The sequence below is a fragment of the Myotis daubentonii genome, chromosome 2 (assembly GCF_963259705.1).
Source record: "Myotis daubentonii chromosome 2, mMyoDau2.1, whole genome shotgun sequence".
NCBI lineage: Eukaryota > Metazoa > Chordata > Mammalia > Chiroptera > Vespertilionidae > Myotis > Myotis daubentonii.
Genome location: NC_081841.1, coordinates 24,745,126 through 24,766,443, shown reverse-complemented (window position 1 = coordinate 24,766,443; position 21,318 = coordinate 24,745,126). Strand labels below are relative to the sequence as shown.

Sequence of the window (21,318 nt, the reverse complement as noted above, 5' to 3'; positions counted from 1 at the left end):
CAGAACTGTTCACTTTAGCACTGGAATTATAATTCAAATAGAATGAACTATTCTTTTGTGAAGGTCTCTGGAACTGTATCTCAAAGCAGAAATTTGGAAGTACTTTCTGGAATTATGATGAAAATATTTATAGAAAGCATCATAAATAGATGTCCATCTGAAACTATTTCACCATAAAGCTCTCATTGAGTCACAACATTAGAGACATTCTTATAACGATGTCATTTGAAATGAAGGCCTCCTTTCTGGTTGTGTCAATAGGAATACTCATCTTGGGAGTGCTAGGAAATGGATTCATCGGACTGGTGAACTGCATTGAATGGTTCAGGACTGGGAAAATTTCCTCAGCTGATTTCATCCTCACCAGCTTGGCTCTGGCCAGAATCATTCAACTGTTGGTAATACTCTTGAATTCATTTATAATGGGGCTAGCTCCGCATCTGTATGCTACTGGTAAACTAGCAAAGGTGGTTACTGTTCTTTGGGCACTAACTAACCACCTAACTATCTGGTTTGCCACCTGCCTCAGCATTTTCTACTTCCTTAAGATAGCCAATTTCTCCCACTCCTTTTTCATGTGGCTGAAGTGGAGAGTCAACAGGGTGGTTCTTCTGCTTTTCCTGGGGTCTTTCTTCCTAATGTTTCTTAACCTCTTAATGCGTGATGCTGTTAATGAATTGTGGTTTAATACCTACAGGGTACATGAAGTAAATATGACTTTGCAGTTAGAGGCAAATGAAATGTTGTATCTCAAAAGTCTTCTTCTTCTTAGTTTGACCTATGTTATCCCCTTTTTTCTGTCTCTGATCTCTTTGCTTCTTTTATTTCTGTCCTTGGTGAGACACACCAAGAATTTTCAGCTCAACCTGACGGGCTCGGTGGACTCAAGCACAGAGGCCCATAGAAGGGCCATAAAAATGGTGACAACATTCCTCCTCCTCTTCATCATTTACATTATTTCTATTCTAACTGCAATTTGGATCTTCACTAAGGTAGAGACATATCAAGTCATGATGCTTGTCATAGTGTTTTTAGCTACCTTTCCCTCAGGCCACTCTTTTCTTATAATTTTTGGAAACAGCAAGCTAAGACAGATCGCCTTGAGGCCACTGTGGCACATAAATTCTCTGAGAAAAGCAAAACCTTTGCCTTCATAGACAGAATTTGAAATAACCTTGTGCATTCTATGGGAAAATAACTTAATAGAAACCTTCAGCCTTTATTTATATCAGGTTTTGTTAAACAGCACTAAAAGTTTCCTACAACATGTCTTTAAATAATTATATTTTCTTAAAAAGGATATGACATAATATTTGACTAAAGGACATGTCTCCAGTGTATTAACAGTTTCTGGTAACAGTAGAGTTTCTGCGACCTGATGAAGTATGTTTATTAAAGTCTTGTGTATATTCCTGGTATACTTTGCTGGTAAGTTCTGATTTAACTTCTATAATATTTCTCCATGATTATTTTTAGTTATTTGGGAGTGCTAGGAAATGGCAGAAAGAAAGAAAGAAAGAAAGAAAGAAAGAAAGAAAGAAAGAAAGAAAGAAAGAAAGAAAGAAATTCTAGGACTTTGATTTGGTCTTTGAACTAGAAATAATTGCAATAAATTATTTATGTAAATTAAATTGCATCAACACAAATACTTGATACATACAAGAATCTTTTTGATAAGTAACTAACAATAACAGAATTATATAAAAGCTTTCCTCCTAGCAATTACTATTCAAAATTTAAAATATTTGCATTTAGGTTTATGTTCCACGGAGATATAAATACAAATAGGAGGAAAATAATCTCTCTCATATTTACATGTTTACATATTTTACTTCATCCATTTAGTCAGTGCCACAAATGAAAATTAGCAGCTGGTGTCTAGATAAGTGGACAACATTTATGTTTATATAGTAGCTGATTGTAGGGAATACTACAGGTATTCATGAAATGTGTGTGTCTTAAGAAAACTGTTCAGTTTAGCACTGGAAATACAATACAATTGGAATGAACTATTCTTTCATGAAGGACTCTGGACTGTATCGCAAAGCAGAAATTTGGATGTATTTTCTGGAATTAGGGTGAAAATATTTATGGAAAGCATCCTAAATGGATGTCCATCTGCAACTGTTTCACTATAAAGCTTTCATTGAGGCACAACATTTGAAACATTCTTATAACGATGTCAATTGAAACTAAGGCCTCCATTCTAGTTGTGGCAATAGGAATATTCATCCTAGGAGTGCTGGGAAATGGATTCATCGGACTGGTGAACTGCACTGAATGGTTCAGGACTGGGAAAGTTTCCTCAGCTGATTTCATCCTCACCAGCTTGGCTCTGGCCAGAATCATTCAACTGTTGGTAATACTCTTGGATTTATTCATAATGGGGCTAGCTCCACATCTGTATGCTACTGGTAAACTAGCAAAGGTGGTTCCTATTCTTTGGGCACTAACTAACCACCTAACTATCTGGTTTGCCACCTGCCTCAGCATTTTCTACTTCCTTAAGATAGCCAATTTCTCCTACTCCTTTTTCCTGTGGCTGAAGTGGAGAGTCAACAGGGTGGTTCTTCTGCTTTTCCTGGGGTCTTTCTTCCTACTGTCTCTTAACCTCTCAATGCATGATGCTGTTAATGAGTTGTGGTTGAATACCTATGGGATACATGAAATAAATATGACTTTGCAGTTAGAGGCAAATGAAATATTCTATACTAAATGTCTTCTTCCTATTACTTTGACCTATATTATCCCCTTTTTCCTGTCTCTGATCTCTTTGCTTCTTTTATTTCTGTCCTTGGTGAGACACACCAAGAATTTTCAGCTCAACCTGACAGGCTCAGTGGACTCAAGCACAGATGCTCATAGAAGGGCCATAAAAATGGTGACAACGTTCCTCCTCCTCTTCATCATTTACATTATTTCTATTCTAGCTGCAATTTGGACCTCCAATAAGGTAGAGACATATCAAATCATGATGCTTGTCATAGTATTGTCAGCTACCTTTCCCTCAGGCCACTCTTTTCTTATAATTTTTGGAAACAGCAAGCTAAGACAGATCGCCTCGAGACTACTGTGTACTTACATTCCCTGAGAAAATCAAGTTTAACTTTATAGACAGAATTTGAAAAAACCTTGTGAACTCTATGTTAAAATATCTTAATAGAAAAACCTTCAGCATTTCTTTATATCAGGGTTTGTTAAACAGCACTAAAATTTTTCTACAACATGCCTTAAGTAATTATATTTACTTAAGTAATTATTTCTTAAAGTGATATGACATAATATTTGACTAAAGGCATGTCTCCAGTGTATTAACAGTTTTTGGTAACAGTAGAGTATTTGACAACTGATGAAGTATGGTTATAAAAGTCTAGAGTTCATTCGGATCCCGGTAGCAACTGCAGTGGCGCTCGTCTTTCCAGGCTCTTCTTGCTATCTCCTTTAGCTTCCAGAAACATGGCCTCTGGTGTGGCTGTCTGATGGAGTCATCAAAGTGTTCAATGACATGAAGGCATGTAAGTCCTTGACACCAGAGGATGTGAAGGAGCGAAAGAAGGCTGTGTTCTTCTGCCTGAGTGAAGACCAGAAGAACATCATTCTGGAAGATGGCAAGGTGATGTGGGCCAGACAGTAGACGACCCCTATGCCACTTTCGTCAAGATGCTGCCCGAGAAAGACTGCCGTTATGCCCTATATGACGCAACGTATGAGACCAAGGAGAGCAAGAAGGAGGACCTGGTGTTTATCTTCTGGGCTCCTGAGTCTGCGCCTCTTAAGAGCAAAATGATCTCTGCCAGCTCCAAGGATGCTGTCCAGAAGAAGCTTACTGGGATCAAGCATGAATTACAAGCAAACTGCTAGGAGGAGGTCAAGGACCGCTGCACTCTTTCAGAGAACCTGGGGGGCAGTGCTGTCATCTCCCTGGAGGGCAAGCCTTTGTGAACCCCCTCCAGCCCCCTGCCTGGAGCATCTGGCAGCCCCAGACCTGCCTGTGGGGGTTGCAGGCTGCCCCCCTTCTGCCAGACCGGAGAGGCTGGGGGGGATCCCAGAAGCGGGAGGGCAATCCCTTCACCCAGTTGCCAAACAGCCCCCCACCCCCTGGACCTTCCTTCTCCCTCCAGCCCTGAACGTTCTGGCCTTTCCAAACAGCTTTTGATCTTCTGATTCCTCTTGGGTTGAAGCAGACCAAGTCCTCCCTACCCCAGGTACCCCAGTTTTGGAGAGGGCCTCTATTTTTTAACGACACCCCTACTTCCAACCTGTTCCCCCCCTTTCCCATGCTGCCAATTTCTAACCGCAATAGTGACTCTTTTCTTGTCTGTTTAGTTCTGTGTATAAATGGAATCTTGTGAAGATAACTCCTTCCCTTTTCCAACTGGTCTCGGCCACTCATGGAAGCAGGACCAGTTAGGGACCCTTAATTTTTTAAAAAAAGAAAGAAAAATAACAATAAAAAGACTCACTTAAAAAAGTCTATAATGAAATATTAATAAATGTATAAATAATGTACAATGCAATATGAATAACTATATATAATTAAAATTACCAAAATGGAAAAAGTAACACAAATTTTTCTAACCAAAGAGAAGTTTGAAATTAGAATTGAAAAATAATTGTAAATGTTAAGTGTAATAATATGTGATATAAATATAAATGTGTTAATATTTTGCGATGCTTCTATATTGGAAAGGATCTGAAATAATAGGAATTTTCATACTATATTTCTTGGATTACTGGTATGCATTGGTAAAACAACTTTGTTCAAGAGTATGGCATTATGCATTTAAGGTGAAGATGCATATCCTAAGACCCAATAATTGTACTCCTTCTTGTTCTACTGGAGAATTATTGGTATATGTGTGACAGAATATACATGCAAAAATTTGCATGTTACTACTGTTCTTAATAGCTGAAATTGAAGAGTTATGTAAATGCTCAAATTGAGGAATCACATAAGTGCCCATTAGTTATAAAATGGACAAATAAATCATGGAATACGGACACAATAGAATACAACAAAAAAATGAAAATGAATACGTTAGACCTATACATTTCTTAGTTCTTTGATGGAGAAAAAATATAGAGACATAGAAAGGTGAATTTATAAAAGCAAAATACATACTTAGTGTAGTGTTTGAAAATGTACATATGTAGTGCAAGTTCTGTAATAAAATGATTCAGATTAATGACAGTATCTGGGCATGGAATAAGCAGAGAAGAGAAGTTAGCTTGCTAATAATGCTATTAAAATATTGAATACAGTTTCTATACTGTATTTTTATATAGAGGTTATATGCATTTCATATAAAAATTCTATACCAGCAAAGTTCTTTTTGTTTGATTCACAGTACCTTAATTTTATAATGCAGTAAAAAATAGCAAATATGTAATCAGAAATATTTTATTTATAACTTACTCTTGATGAAGTTTTAGGTGATGTTGTTCTTTCAAGTTAGACCTGATGCTGAAAATTATGTTTCATAAGACCATGGAATATATCGGCAATGTTCTTTCATTAGAGTGAATTCTGTCTCTTAGAAAACTTGATTAAGTCACAACCATCAGAGATCTCCCATTTAACTGCCTTCATCATCACCACCACCACCACCACCACCACCACCATCATCATCATCATCCTGTTATCTTCTTTAATGATGTTTATTTCAAATGTTTACACACATATTTTAGGCAATGTGTAGATTATTTCTTAATGATCATTGTATCTAAATTATGTTAATAATGAGCAGAGTTAAAATCAAGTGAAAAGCTTTAGAAATGGAATGTTCTTTTATTTTAAATGTATTTCTTGAGCAATTTATTCATAGATGATCTTATAATCACGGAATTAAGCTACTGAGATCCATTTCTAACATTAGAAATAAAGTAAATGCAAATGACTCCTAAAAAATAACTCATGGAGTAGGATTGTGTCTCTTTGATTGATATATTTATATTTTGATTATTTGAATATATATATATGTTAATTTTATGTTAATAAAATCTTTATTGTACTGAAGGCTTTTGGTACGGACCATTAACCATATAGGAGACAGTCTCTTCACACAGAATAATGGTAATTTATCTCTTGTCAAAGTAAACAACAACAAAAAACGATGCAAGTTTTAAATATGAAGGCAACACACAAAAGTGGCTGATAGTTTGGGAATATGTCCGAAGGGGCACAGTCTGTACAGTTTAACAAAGTCTGGCTTTGACTCTTCATTTCAAAAGCATACTTCTCTCCTGCCATACTGATACCATCTCAGAGAGTGAATCCACACCTCCAACTTAAATAGGCTATGGCTCAATGAAGAAAGTAGTTACTGATTCACATCAAAGATTAGGAAGCAAAATCATTATCAAAGTATTTGAAATCACAAGAACTTTAAAAATTCAGTACTTTGAAATTTCCCTCCTGAGGTATCTATGCTTTCTGTACATAGTCACTAGTAAAACAGATGCATTCTATCATTCCAAGTTGTACTTGTAAATATGTTGCTTGGTGCCAGAAATAGATATTATGTCTTAGCACAAAATGGCAGCAATTACTTCTGGTAAATATTTTTGGTGAGATGCTTGTTTGCTTGAATCTAATAAAAATCTGATTTCTTCACAACAGAACATTAGTCAGTTTTCAATTATAGTTTTATTAACCAAAACTTTGCTGCAATATGTCTGAAAGAAAGACATGCCAGGACTCTGGACGTCACCAGAAGCTCTAAGGAATGGACTTTGAAGCTGATAAGCCCCTTAGGTAAATAGCCTGGTACCTGGCTTGTTCGTGTGGTTCATGGCAATCTTTCCAGGTAAGGAATGAAGGTTGCTTTCCTGAGAGATGGCATGTAAGAAACCCCAAGACACCTGTAGGGACCTCAACTTGAGGAATGCACCCCAATTCTATAGGAATTGCAGGCAAAGCCTGATGGCAGCTGTGTGGCTTGGCTTCTTTGCCCTGGGAGTAAACTTTCCCATGAGATTCCAGCAAAGCATACTTTTCAAAACAAAAATAGCCTACGTAATCAACTGTTATTCTTGTTGTGTTTATGCAAACAATCCAGCCAAATTACAACTAGACTTACTACAGGAAGTAAATTAGTCTTTCATAAAAATACAGGTGATTTTAGGGAGAAAAATTGCTTCAACAGGAAATTATTAGACACTGTTCTAACTTTTGCCCCAATAATACTGAATTTCACAACAGTTTGTCTCCACCAGATTACAAGCCCTACATGCACCTAGGGAATACTACCTCTAGGCACCATTGCCACCCCCTCTGTGACCAGGCCTCATTGTCCCTCTGACAGAGAGCAAGCATCTCTTGGCTCTGAGAGAAACCTTCGACCTGCTTCAGCACGAAGCAGTTACAGAAGGAATCCAGCATACCCTTTCCCTGAAAGAATTCAGAGCCAAGATCCTTGAGGGGATATAGTAGGCAGTTAGACAGACGTGAGCAGAGCAAGGATTCTAGGCCAACTAGAGGAGAAATAGGTAGAACTCTGAGACATACTTTTCACCACTCCAACTGCTCTGAATCTGGGAATAGAGGAGCCTGTGTAGAATTAACCTTTCCTCAAGCTAATTAGAAGGAATTTATAGTTTTCATGTAACAGAAGGTATGGAGATCAAGGGAAAAGAAAGTGAAGTAGACAAACTATAAGGGTATGTGTATGTTACAGAAGGTATGTATAACTTGCAGAGGGTCTGTACAAGTAAAGAAGAACTAGAGTTGAGGAAGTAAAAATTGTAAGAAGGGATATAAAGAAATGAATATAAGAAAATAGAGTAGGAATAAAGAATAATTGTAAAAGTTATAAGAATGTTTATAGAAGTCATAAGAAAGTTTATGAAGAGAAACCTTAAAAGGCATTACAGGCAGTCCTCAGGTTACATTGGACTCAATGTACCTCATTTCATGGTTACATCGCCATCTACCATTTACTTATATATAAAAAAATAGTTTCGCCCTAACTGGTTTGGCTCAGGGGATAGAGCTTCGGCCTGCGGACTGAAGGGTCCCAGGTTCGATTCCGGTCAAGGGCATGTACCTTAGTTGCAGGCACATCTCCAGTAGGGGGAGTGTGCAGGAGGCAGCTGAATCCATGTTTCTCTCTCATCGATGTTTCTAACTCTCTATCCCTCTCCCTTCCTCTCTATAAAAAAATCAATAAAATATATTAAAAAAAATAGTTTCGTCATTTTGACGTATGTACATATGTGCTTTATGTTTTTTTATTATTTATTTAACACAAGTAAAGGTCCGGAATTTTTTTTTTTTACTGTTTCACTTCATTTCTGCTGTGTGTGCTCCATGTGTGTGTGATGTAGGTGCTTATGTAGGTCGGTTCTGACTTACATCGAAACTCGCATTATGTCGCGCTGCAGGAATTTTTTTTTTTTTTTATAAAAACACCTTCATTTTGCTCAAAAAGGGCAGTCAATAGATACAGAGAAGCCAAACTGAACAGCCTCAACAAAATAAAATGAACACCGGCAGCAAATCCTCCTCGGAAGACTTGCTAAAGTGCACGTGTGCCAGAGTCCTCGCTGTTAAAGGGGCACACCCACACGCCGTCCTCGCCTTGCATGCACGGGTGAGGAAGTCAGTTATGGATTTTAATGGCCCTTTCAAGGTAAGTGTAGCGACTTCTCTTTGGGGCTTTGTTGAAGTGGTCGAGCCCTAGCCATGGCCGCGGGTGAGACATGTTACCAGGCTGAGGTTCAAAGTCTTTCAAGTTTACTTGGTACTCATCTTCATTTATGTATTGGTGCCGGCCCATCATCACAATGTCAAATTTAAACTTCTCAAACTCCTTCTCCTGGATGTCTAGCAGGCTCTGAATCCGCTTCATGACTTCTCTGAAATGCTCGCCCTGGTGTATCCTCAGTAAAAAAGGAATTCCAAAAGTCCCAAACAGCTCCTTATGGAAATGTGCCACTGTGATCAGCATCTCACTTTCCGTATCTATGTCTACCTGGTCCAAAGGTATTTCCTCTTTTCGAAACGTTCTACTTGTTGCAGGAGAGAAACATTCTAATAGCTTGTCTTCTTGGTGAACACCAATAATATTGTAGCTTACAAGAACCTACTATATAAGTATACTGAATAATAAATCTAATAGATAGAGCACATGAATTAATCTGAAAAGTAATCATATTATTTTAAATTTTATTTATTTTATTTTTTAATTGTTTTATTGCTTAAAGTATTACAAAGGGTATTACATATGTCTCCTTTTTTCCCCACCCTGACAATCCCCTCTACCCCCCAGTGTCTTATGTCCATTGGTTATGCTTATATGCATGCATATAAGTCCTTTGGTTGATCGCTTACCCCCCACTTCTGCCCCCCTACCCTCCCCGGCCTTCCCACTGCAGTTTGACAGTCTGTTTGAGGCAGCTCTGCCTCTGTATCTATTTTTGTTCATCAGTTTATAATGGTCTTTATTATCCATGCATGAGTGAGATCATGTGGTATTTTTCCTTCATTGACTGGCTTATTTCACTTAGCATTCTGCTCTTGAGTTCCATCCATGCTGTTGCAAATGGTAAGAGTTCCTTCTATTTTACAGCAGCATAGTATTCCATCGTGTAGCTGTACCACAGTTTTCTAATCCATTCATCTACTGATGGGCACTTAGGCTGTTTCCAGATCTTAGCTATGGTGAATTGTGCTGCTATGAACATATGAGTGCATATATCCTTTTTGATTGGTGTTTCTGGTTTCTTGGGATATATTCCTAGAAGTGGGATCACAGGGTCAAATGGGAGTTCCATTTTTAGTTTTTTGAGGAAAATCCATATTGTCTTCCATAGTGGCTGCACCAGTCTGCATTCCCACCAGCAATGCATGAGTGTTCCTTTTTCTCCACATCCTCTCCAGCACTTGTCGTTTGTTGATTTGTTGATGATAGCCATTCTGACAGGTGTGAGATGATACCTCATTGTTGTTTTGATTTGCATCTCTCGGATGATTAGTGACTTTGAGCATCCTTTCATATGTCTCTTGGCTTTCTGAATGTCCTCTTTTGAAAGGTGTCTATTTAGGTCCTTTGCCCATTTTTTGATTGGATTGTTTATCTTCCTTTTGTTAAGTTGTATGAGTTCCCTATAAATTTTGGAGATTAGGCCCTTATCAGATATGACATTGGCAAATATGTTTTCTCATGCAGTGGGCTTTCTTGTTGTTTTGTTGATGGTTTCTTTTGCTGTGCAGAAGCTTTTTATTTTGATGTAGTCCCATTTGTTCATTTTCTCTTTAGTTTCAAGTGCCCTAGGAGCTGTATCAGTGAAGAAATTGCTTCGGCATATGTCTGAGATTTTGTTGCCTTTGGATTCTTCTAGAATTTTTATGGTTTCCTGTTGTACATTTAAGTCCTTTATCCATTTTGAGTTTATTTTTGTGTATGGTCTAAGTTGGTCTAGTTTCATTTTCTTGCATGTATCTGTCCAATTTTCCCAACACCATTTATTGAAGAGACTATCTTGGCTCCATTGTATGTTCTTGCCTCCTTTGTCAAATATTAATTGAGCATATTGGTTCGGGCTGATTTCTGGGCTCTCTATTCAATTCCATTGATCTAAATGTCTGTTCTTGTGCCAGTACCAGGCAGTTTTGAGAACAGTGGCTTTGTAATACAGCTTGATATCTGGTATTGAGATCCCACCTACTTTGTTCTTTCTTAGGATTGCTGCAGCTATTCGAGGTCTTTTTTTATTCCAGACGAATTTTTGGAGAGTTCGTTCTAGATCTGTGAAATATGCCATTGGTATTTTAATGGGAAGTGCATTGAATTTATAGATTGCTTTGGGTAGAATGGACATTTTAATGATGTCGATTCTACCAATCCATGAACATGGTACGTTCTTCCATCTGTTTATGTCTTTTTTCAACGTCCTGTAGTTTTCTGAGTAGAGGTCTTTTACCTCTTCAGTTAAGTTTATTCCTAGGTAGCTTAATTTTTTTGGTGCGATGGTAAATGGGATTGTTTTTATAATCTCTCTTTCTGAAAGTTCACTAGTGGTGTATAGAAATGCCTTAGATTTCTTGGGGTTAATTTTGTATCCTGCTACATTGCCAAATTAATGTATTAAGTCTAGTAGTTTTTTGATGGAGTCTTTAGGGTTTTGTATATATAATATCATGTCATCTGCAAATAAGGACAGTTTTACTTCCTCTTTTTCAATTTGGATGTCTTTTATTTATTCTTCTTGTCTAATTGCAATGGCTAATACTTCCAGTACTATGTTGAACAGGAGTGGTGAGAGTGGGCATCCCTGTCTTGTTCCTGTTCTTAGGGGAAATGGTGTTAGTTTTTGTCCGTTGAGTATGATGTTGGCTGTGGGCTTGTCATATATGGCTTTTATTATGTTAAGGTATGATCCTTCTATTCCCACCTTGCTGAGAGTTTTTATCAAGAAAGGGTGTTGGATTTTGTCAAATGCTTTTTCTGCATCAATTGATATGACTATGTGGTTTTTTTCTTTCAATTTGTTTATGTGATGTATCACATTTATTGATTTGCGGATATTGTATCATCCTTGCATCCCTGGGATAAATCCTACTTGGTCATGGTGTATGATCTTTCTGATGTACTGCTGGATTCTATTTGCTAAGATTTCGTTGAGGATTTTGGCATCTATGTTCATGAGGGATATTGGCCTGTAATTCTCTTTCATTGTGTTGTCTTTACCTGGTTTTGGTATTAGGGTGATGCTGGTTTCATAGAATGAGCTTGGAAGTGTTCTTTCCTCTTGAATTTTTTGTAGCAGTCTGAGGAGGATAGGTTTTAGTTCTTCCTTGAATGTTTGGTAAAACTCCCCTGTGAAACCATCTGGCCCTGGGCTTTTGTTTGCTGGAAGCTTTTTGATGACTGCTTCAATTTCTTCCATAGTTATTGGCCTATTGAGATTTTTAGATTCTTCTTGATTGAGTTTTGGAATGTTGTATTTTTCTAGGAATTTGTCCATTTCCTCCAGGTTGTCTAGTTTGTTGGAGTAGAGCTGTCCATAGTATTTTTTAACAATCATTTGTATTTCTGTGGGGTCTGTTGTTATTTCGCCTCTATCGTTTCTGATTTTGTTTATTTGGGTCCTCTCTCTTTGCTTCTTGGTGAGCCTGGCTAGAGGTTTGTCAATCTTGTTTATCCTTTCAAAGAACCAGCTCTTGGTTTCATTGATTTTCTGTATTGTTTTTTTTGGTCTCTATGTCATTTATTTCTGCTCTAATCTTTATTATCTCCTTCCTTCTGCTCACTCTGGGGTTTTCTTGTTGCTCTCTAATTCTTTGAGCTGTAGATTTAGATGATTTACTATCATTTTTTCTTGTTTTTTGAGATAGGCCTCTAGAGCTATAAACTTCCCCCTCAGGACTGCTTTCATTGTGTCCCATAGGTTTTGGATTGTTGTGTTTTCATTGTCATTAGTTTCCAGGATGTTTTAAATGTCTTCTTTGATCTCATTGGTAACCCTATCAATATTTAATAACATGCTATTCAGTTTCCAAGTGTTTGAGTATTTTGGGTTGTTTTTCTTCTAGTTTATTTCTAATATTATGCCCTCGTGGTCTGAAAAGATGCTTGGTATGATTTCAATTTTCTTGAAATTGGGGAGACATTGTTTGTGACCCAATATGTGGTCTATTTTTGAACGTGTCCTATAAGCACTTGAGTAGAATGTATATTCCGTGAATGTTCTGAAGATGTCAATTAAGTCCATCTGATTTAGTGAGTCATTTAGGATTGCTGTTTTCTTGCTGATTGTCTAGAGCAGGGGTGGGCAAACTTTTTGACTCGAGGGCCACAATGGGTTCTTAAACTGGACAGAAGATCCCCCACGTTGCCATGTTAACACTGCTGCTGGTGAAGGAGCGGAGGGGAGAGCAAGAGAACCCTCCGCTCTTTCGGCTCCGGGGGCCGGATAGAACAGCCGAACGGTACAGCCCGCTACATTTCCCCCCTTTTTGTTTTGCTTCAGGTTCATGACAGAGAAGATAGCACTGCGTTGACTGTTTACTGCTGCGGTTTTACGGGATCTTCTGCAGACTGTCCTCTTGTAGGTGGAGGGGTGTTTTGGGTGCGAGGCAACGGCACAAGAATTGTTTGTCCTCCCTGGATGGTTAGCTGCGCAAACCGGTCTTCCAGTCTCGCTTTATCACACTTCCTCTTGCTCGCCATGCCTTAACTTGATTCTTTTATCAGGAATCCAGAACTTCTTGGTTCCTGTGGAAGCATAAGCATAGCCTCGACCCACCTTAAAACGGTAGCCGGGCACCGTTGATCAGTTTTGACATCTTGGTACATGACAGGTTGTTCTACCGGGACCTCCTTTTTATGTCCCCAATGTGTCTCAGCAGCTGACACTGCATCTGTATTCAAATTTAAAAGATTTAAAGTAAATAGAGCTCTTAATATTCTTCGTCGGGGAGTCTGGCCTGACACCAACTCCTCTCCCCTTTTTAGTTTTTGTAGCATTTCCTTAAGGGTGCGGTTGTGTGATTCTTTTGCTCAATAATTGCTTGACCTGTACTGTTTCTAGGAATTCCTGTAATATGTTTAATATCGAACTGTTGAAAAACATGTTGACACTTACCTGATAAATATGCGGAGCCATTATCAGTTTTAATGGCTCAGGGCTTGCCCATTACAGTAAAGGCTTCTAATAAATGTGTTATAACAGCATCGGCTTTCTCAGAGGGCATCGCCAATGCCCACGAGAAATGAGAATAAGTATCAATAGAATGGTGAACAAATTTAAGCTTGCCAAATTCTGGCACCTGAGTGACATCTATTTGCCAAAGGGCATTAACAGTTTCTTCTCGGGGATTAACTCCCATGGGTAAGCGAGCAGTGTGGAATGGCTGACAGTGAGGGCATGTTTTCAAAATATTTTTAGCCTGTCTCTAAGTGATATGATGCTTTTCTTTCAATGCTCTAGCATTGGAATGATACATATTATGCTCTCTTTGAGCGGAGGTTACTGTACCAACCAATTGATCAATGTTAGCATTCCCAGTAGATAAAGATCCAGGTAGTAAAGAGTGAGTGCGAATGTGTGTTATATAGATAGGATCATGCCGGAGGTGCAAGAGCATTTGAAGCTGTAGAAATAGTTCATGCAAGTCAGACCTATTATTAAAGATAGTAGCCATTTCAATGTGTTGTACAGTAAACTCCGTATATTGAGAGTCAGTGATAATGTTAAGAGACATAGAGTCTTTATCTTGTAGTAACATGACAACTGCAAATAATTTTGCCTTTTGTACTGATTGGTAAGGAGATTGTACTACTTTATTTTCTTTAAAATTACCGTATCCAGCCATTCCTTGCTTGTTGGCATCTGTAAAATAAGTTTCTGCTCTAGATAGGGGGGGTAGGAGAAACTATTTTTGGCAAAATCTATTGAGTCCTTTTCAAAAACTGAATTCTTTTGTCTTTAGGATAAATATTATGAATTTTTCCATAAAATTACTAAAGGCTCTTTGCCAATCATCTGATAATTGCCAATGGGTTTCTTGTTGTTGTTTAATAAAGGGTATTATTATTTTATCTGGATTTTGTCCATATAATTGTCGCAAACGGATTCTTGCCTTTTTTATTAAAATGCAAATTTTCTGTAAATATGTAGATAATTTTTTACTGGATTTATTAGGTAAAAATACCTGTTCAATTATGTTAGTATCCTGCATAAGAATTCCCTTTGGAGAATGTGTAGTATGAATAATTAAAACCTTAAGATTCTGTAATGACTGTATACGATCTAATTGTCCTGCTGGAATCTGTTGTTTAATTAATTGTAATTCGGCTTCTGCCTCAGGAGTCAATTGCCTGGGACTACTGAGATCTGAAGATCCTTCTAATGTTTGGAATAGATTAGTTAACTGATAGGTAGGGATGCCAATAGATGGTCGAAGCCAATTTATATCCCCTAACAGTTTCTGAAAATCATTTAAGGTGTTGAGACAATCCCGTCTAATCTGAACCTTTTGAGGTTGAATAATGCTTGCTGAAATTTTCTGCCCTAGATATAACCAGGGCTCTGTTTGCTGAATTTTTTCCTCTGATATTTGGAGTCTATACTCCTTAAACAATTTTCTAGCCTCTTGCAACATACTATCTACCTTAGGTTTTTCTTTATGTGCTAATAAAATATCATCCATGTAATGATAACAAATGCCTGTAGCAAATATCTGTCTTAGTATTTGTAAAGGTTGATGAACATAAGCTTGACATATAGTAGGACTATTTAATATACCCTGGGGGAGAACTTGCCATTGATATCTCTGATTAGGTTGGCTGTTATTTAAGGAAGGGACCATAAAAGCAAATTTGTCACAATCCTGAGATTGTAAAGGGATTGTGTAAAAACAGTCTGTCAAATCAGTAATTATTAGATGCCAATTTTTAGGAATCAATGCTGGATTTGGAATTCAGGTTGTAAAGGTCCCATAGGCTCAATAATCTTATTAATTCGTTTTAAATTAGTAAGTATTCTCTATTTACCTGATTTTTTCTTTATAACAAAGACAGGGGAAGTCCATGGACTAGAGCTGGCTTCTATATGCCCTAGTTGTATTTGTTCTTTAATAATAATTTGAAGCGCTTCTAACTTCTCTCTTGTTAGGGGCTACTGCTCTACCTATACTGGTTTAGTTGTTTTCCATTTTAATGGTAGGGTGAAGCGCTTTGGAGTGGCCCCCTTTATAAATTTGATCCTGTACACTGGTGCCAGCACCAGCTTGGAAAATCATTTGTCTATGGCCTTTTTGTAGAGAAGGTATAGTAATTGTAGCGCCCCCCATTGTTGCAAAAGATCTCTTCCCCACAAAGATAGTGCAATGGAGGCAACATATGGCTGTATTTTGCCCTTTTGTCCTTCAGGCCCCTGACATTCAAGTACATTAGAGCTTTGTAAAATTTCAGTGAGGGTCCCTAAGCCTGTAAAGGTTGCATTCACCTTGTGTACCGGTCAAAATTGAGGCCAGTGCAAAGTAGAAACTATAGTTACATCAGCCCCAGAATCTACTAGGCCGGTAATTTTTATTCCCTCTGGGAACATTACTGTAAGTTGAGGTCTTTGGTCTCCTAAGACTGTATGCCAAAAGACCTTTTTTCCCGTGCTACTAAATCCCCCAGTTCGCTTAACTGGTGCTGTATGCCCTATTTGTTTATAGGGAAGTAATAATAACTGTGCCATTTTTTCTCCAGCCTTTATATTTATAATACTAGAAGTAGGTATAACTAATATTTCTCCTTCATAATCTGTATTAATAACTCCGGGATGAATTTGTAAACCTTTAGTCGTTAAACTACTTCTTCCTAGTAGCAATCCTACTGTTTCCTTAGGTAAAGGTCCATAAACCCCGGTAGGTATTTTCTGTACCCCATCTCCAGGAGAAACAGTAAAATCATTAAGAGCTGGAATGTCTACTGCGGCACTTTGAGCGGTAGCATGAAATAAGTCAGAGACCTTCATTTTATTTTTCCCTTCCTTTTGCTCCTATTCTATTTTTGGGGGCCCGGAGCTAAGCCTCGAGTCTAGTTTCCCGACTGCATGGGTGTTAATGGGTTGCCGTCTTTATCTTTAACAGACCGGCATTTATTAGCCCAGTGCTGTCCTCTCTTATACTTAGGGCATAACCCAGGAGCACCTCTGACTTTCTCCTGTGAGAATTTTGCCTTCCTACAATCCTTTCTTTTATGTCCTTCTCTTCCACATTCAAAGCATTTAACAGAACGGGGAACAGCAGTTTTTAATGCATCAGCAAGAAAATTAGCATTATTATTAATTATTTATATAAGATTTTAATAAGATTATTATTATATTAATATTATTTGTATAACTTTAGAAAATGATTGGGCCAGGGTGCCGGCCTCCTCCATTTTTGACCAAGCCTTTAAACAACAAGCTTTAATCTGTGCAATAACAGTATCCTCTAATAGCACCTGTTGCTGTAAGCTACTATGTGTTCCAGTTCCTGTTAACTGGTTAAAATTATATCCAGGTGGATTTTGTTGGGCGTTAATTATTGCCACTCTTCTGGCTTCTTCCCACTACCAGGATTTAAATTGCAGATACTGCCTTAGCTATAGCATTCCAATCATAAGGAATTAATTTATAACTTGTATAAATTAATTTCATATTAATTAATATATAAAAATTAATAACATATATAATTATATTTAATAATATTATAATTAATAACATATATAACCCTTGAGGGCATTGAGCATTAGCAGCTCTTTGTGTCCTCAGGAGGGGGGTGGAGGCTCAGCTGCTAATGCTGGATTAATGGCTAGTGCCCTTTTACTTTCACTTTTGGGCGGCGGTGCAGCCAACTCCTGAGGACTTTTATTCTCTTTCTTTTCCTTACTACTGTAAGTAATAACTCTTTTAGACTCCACAAAAGCTCCTTCATCTCCGTTTCCCTTCTCGCCACCCTTTTTTCCCTTAACTTAGGGCGAGAGTGAAAATCATCATCCGTCTCAGCGGAAGATGAATCATCCAGCTCTGAATCGCTGGCTGAGGCTATTCTTTCATAACCTCCTAATTCCTTTGGACAGCTAGTTTTCTGTCCCTTTCTTGACTCCCTCGGTTCAGTGACCGCAACCGGGAGTGGCTCAGGGGGTAGCAATCTCTGCTGGATTGCCTTAAACAATTTTTTAAAAGCTTCATCCTTCACTTTTACCCCTGAACTCTTTAATAATGATCGCAAGACCGCCATATATTGACTCTGCAATGACGAGTTATTCCCCATGACTCCGCTTCTATTGCTGAAAGTTCCGCGTACTTTGCGCTGGCATCTCCCTTTCGGTCCTGCCCGACCACTTTGACTCACCCACTGGTCCCAGTTCGAGACGCCAGATATCGATGTTCTTTGTGAATGGTGATGCTGAGATGAGCCGGACGTGCAGGATACAGAGAAGCAGGGGGCTACCGCTCGCTCAGGCGAGGAGCAAAGGCCCCCAAAACCCTCATGGCTTTTATTCAGTGAGTACAGCAAATAACAATGGAGTACAGCAAGTAACAATGATTAACAGGCATGCTTATGAGATCATCCGAGCTAAGTTATACATTACGCTATTAATTTCCTATGTTATACAAAGACTCTTTCCACCTGCAGCAGTGCACCCTCCCTTGAACTTTCCATTCCCTTATGGACTACTTATCACCTCAAGGAACGTTCTGCCTCTGAACAATAAGTCTTGCTTGCAAGACTTTGTTCTGACGTGGCCTGCTTGCAGGCTCCCGCGTTTCCTGACAGAACATCCTTTTCTAGTAAACTTCATTCCGCTTGACCGCTACACTGAGGAGGGGCGGTGAAGGATTAAAGACAGACAAGAGAATACAGCGGGGACTAGGTCGGATCACTGAGCCTGGATCAGGAAACATGATACAGCCTGCAAGCCCAAGCTTTATTTTATAGTCAGAGCACACAAGGAAAAACAAGGGAAGTGGTCAAGATGTTTACAATGTTCTTGTGAGTTTCACCTTGTTTTGGCAGCACTTGCTGCACCTCCCACAGCCCATTAGGTACCTAGGAAGAAGGGAGGACTATAAGGTCAAGCTTATTACGCTAGGAGGGCTCTGCCCTCCAAGCAGGGACTTCTTTGTGGCCCTGCCACAGGTCAGTCCAAGGCTTGACCCCATAGCCACTCCCTACTAATTGCTATTCAAAATTTAAAATATTTGCATTTAGATGTGTGTTCCAAGGAGATAGAAATACAAACAGGTGGAAAATAATCTCTCTCACATTTGTATGTTTACATATTTTACTTTATCCATTTAGTCAGTGGCACAAATGAAAATTTGCAGCTGGTGTCAAGATAAGTGGACAACAGTTATGTTTATATAGTAGCTGACTGTAAGGAATGCTACTGGTATTCATGAAATGTGTGTGTCTTAACAGACCTGTTCAGTTTAGCACTGGAATTACAATACAATTGGAATGAACTATTCTTTTGTGAAGGTCTCTGGAACTGTATCTCAAAGCAGAAATTTGGAAGTATTTTCTGGAATTATGGTGAAAATATTTATAGAAAGCATCATAAATGGATGTCCATCTGCAACTGTTTCACTATAAAGCTCTCATTGAGGCACAACATTAGAGACATTCTTATAATGATGTCATTTGAAATGAAGGCCTCCTTCCTGGTTGTGGCTACAGGAATACTCATCTTAGGAGTGCTAGGAAATGGGTTTATCGGACTGGTGAACTGCATCGAATGGTTCAGGACTGGGAAAGTTTCTTCAGCTGATTTCATCCTCACCAGCTTGGCTCTGGCCAGAATCATTCAACTGTTGGTAATACTCTTGGATTCATTTATAATGGGGCTAGCTCCACATCTGTATGCTACTGGTAAACTAGCAAAGGTGGTTACAGTTCTTTGGGCACTAACTAACCACATAACTATCTGGTTTGCCACCTGCCTCAGCATTTTCTACTTCCTTAAGATAGCCCATTTCTCCCACTCCTTTTTCATGTGGCTGAAGTGGAGAGTCAACAGGGTGGTTCTTCTGCTTTTCCTTGGGTCTTTCTTCCTATTCTCACTTAACCTCGTAATGCATGATGCTGTTAATGAATTGTGGTTGAATACCTACAGGATACATGAAATAAATATGACTTTGCAGTTAGAGGCAAATGAAATGTTCTATACTAAATGTCTTCTTTTTATTACTTTGATCTATATTATCCCCTTTTTCCTGTCTCTGATCTCTTTGCTTCTTTTATTTCTGTCCTTGGTAAGACACACCAAGAATTTTCAGCTCAACCTGACAGGCTCAGTGGACTCAAGCACAGAGGCTCATAGAAGGGCCATGAAAATGGTGACAACGTTCCTCCTCCTCTTCATCATTTACATTATTTCTATTCTAACTGCAATTTGGAACTCCAATAAGGTAGAGACATATCAAATCATGATGCTTGTCATAGTATTGTCAGCTACCTTTCCCTCAGGCCACTCTTTTCTTATAATTTTTGGAAACAGCAAGCTAAGACAGATCGCCTTGAGACTACTGTGCACTTACATTCCCTGAGAAAATCAAGTTTAACTTTATAGACAGAATTTGAAAAAACCTTGTGAATTCTATGTTAAAATATCTTTATAGAAAAACCTTCAGCATTTCTTTATATCAGGGTTTGTTAAACAGCACTAAAATTTTTCTACAACATGCCTTAAGTAATTATATTTACTTAAGTAATTATTTCTTAAAGTGATATGACATAATATTTGACTAAAGGCATGTCTCCAGTGTATTAACAGTTTTTGGTAACAGTAGAGTATTTGACAACTGATGAAGTATGGTTATAAAAGTCTAGAGTTCATTCGGATCCCGGTAGCAACTGCAGTGGCGCTCCTCTTTCCAGGCTCTTCTTGCTATCTCCTTTAGCTTCCGGAAACATGGCCTCTGGTGTGGCTGTCTGATGGAGTCATCAAAGTGTTCAATGACATGAAGGCATGTAAGTCCTCGACACCAGAGGATGTGAAGGAGCGAAAGAAGGCTGTGCTCTTCTGCCTGAGTGAAGACCAGAAGAACATCATTCTGGAAGATGGCAAGGTGATGTGGGCCAGACAGTAGACGACCCCTACGCCACTTTCGTCAAGATGCTGCCCGAGAAAGACTGCCGTTATGCCCTATATGACGCAGCGTATGAGACCAAGGAGAGCAAGAAGGAGGACCTGGTGTTTATCTTCTGGGCTCCTGAGTCTGCGCCTCTTAAGAGCAAAATGATCTCTGCCAGCTCCAAGGATGCCGTCAAGAAGAAGCTTACGGGGATCAAGCATGAATTACAAGCAAACTGCTAGGAGGAGGTCAAGGACCGCTGCACTCTGTCAGAGAACCTGGGGGGCAGTGCTGTCATCTCCCTGGAGGGCAAGCCTTTGTGAACCCCCTCCAGCCCCCTGCCTGGAGCATCTGGCAGCCCCAGACCTGCCTGTGGAGGGTTGCAGGCTGCCCCCCTTCTGCCAGACCGGAGGGGCTGGGGGGGATCCCAGCAGGGGGAGGGCAATCCCTTCACCCAGTTGCCAAACAGTCCCCAACCCCCTGGACCTTCCTTCTTCCTCCAGCCCTGAACGTTCTGGCCTTTCCAAACAGCTTTTGATCTTCTGATTCCTCTTGGGTTGAAGCAGACCAAGTCCTCCCTACCCCAGGTACCCCAGTTTTGGAGAGGGCCTCTATTTTTTAACGACACCCCTACTTCCAACCTGTTCCCCCCCTTTCCCATGCTGCCAATTTCTAACCGCAATAGTGACTCTGTGCTTGTCTGTTTAGTTCTGTGTATAAATGGAATGTTGTGACAATAACCCCTCCCCTTTTCCATCT

The 21,318-nt window shown here is 39.0% G+C and overlaps 2 pseudogenes; both read left to right on the top strand.

The window, feature by feature from the left end:
* The first annotated feature begins 3,381 nt into the window (after positions 1-3,381).
* LOC132226046 (cofilin-1-like) lies at positions 3,382-4,361 on the top strand (annotated as a pseudogene).
* Positions 4,362-20,381: 16,020 nt separating this feature from the next.
* On the top strand, positions 20,382-21,318 carry LOC132226045 (cofilin-1-like; annotated as a pseudogene).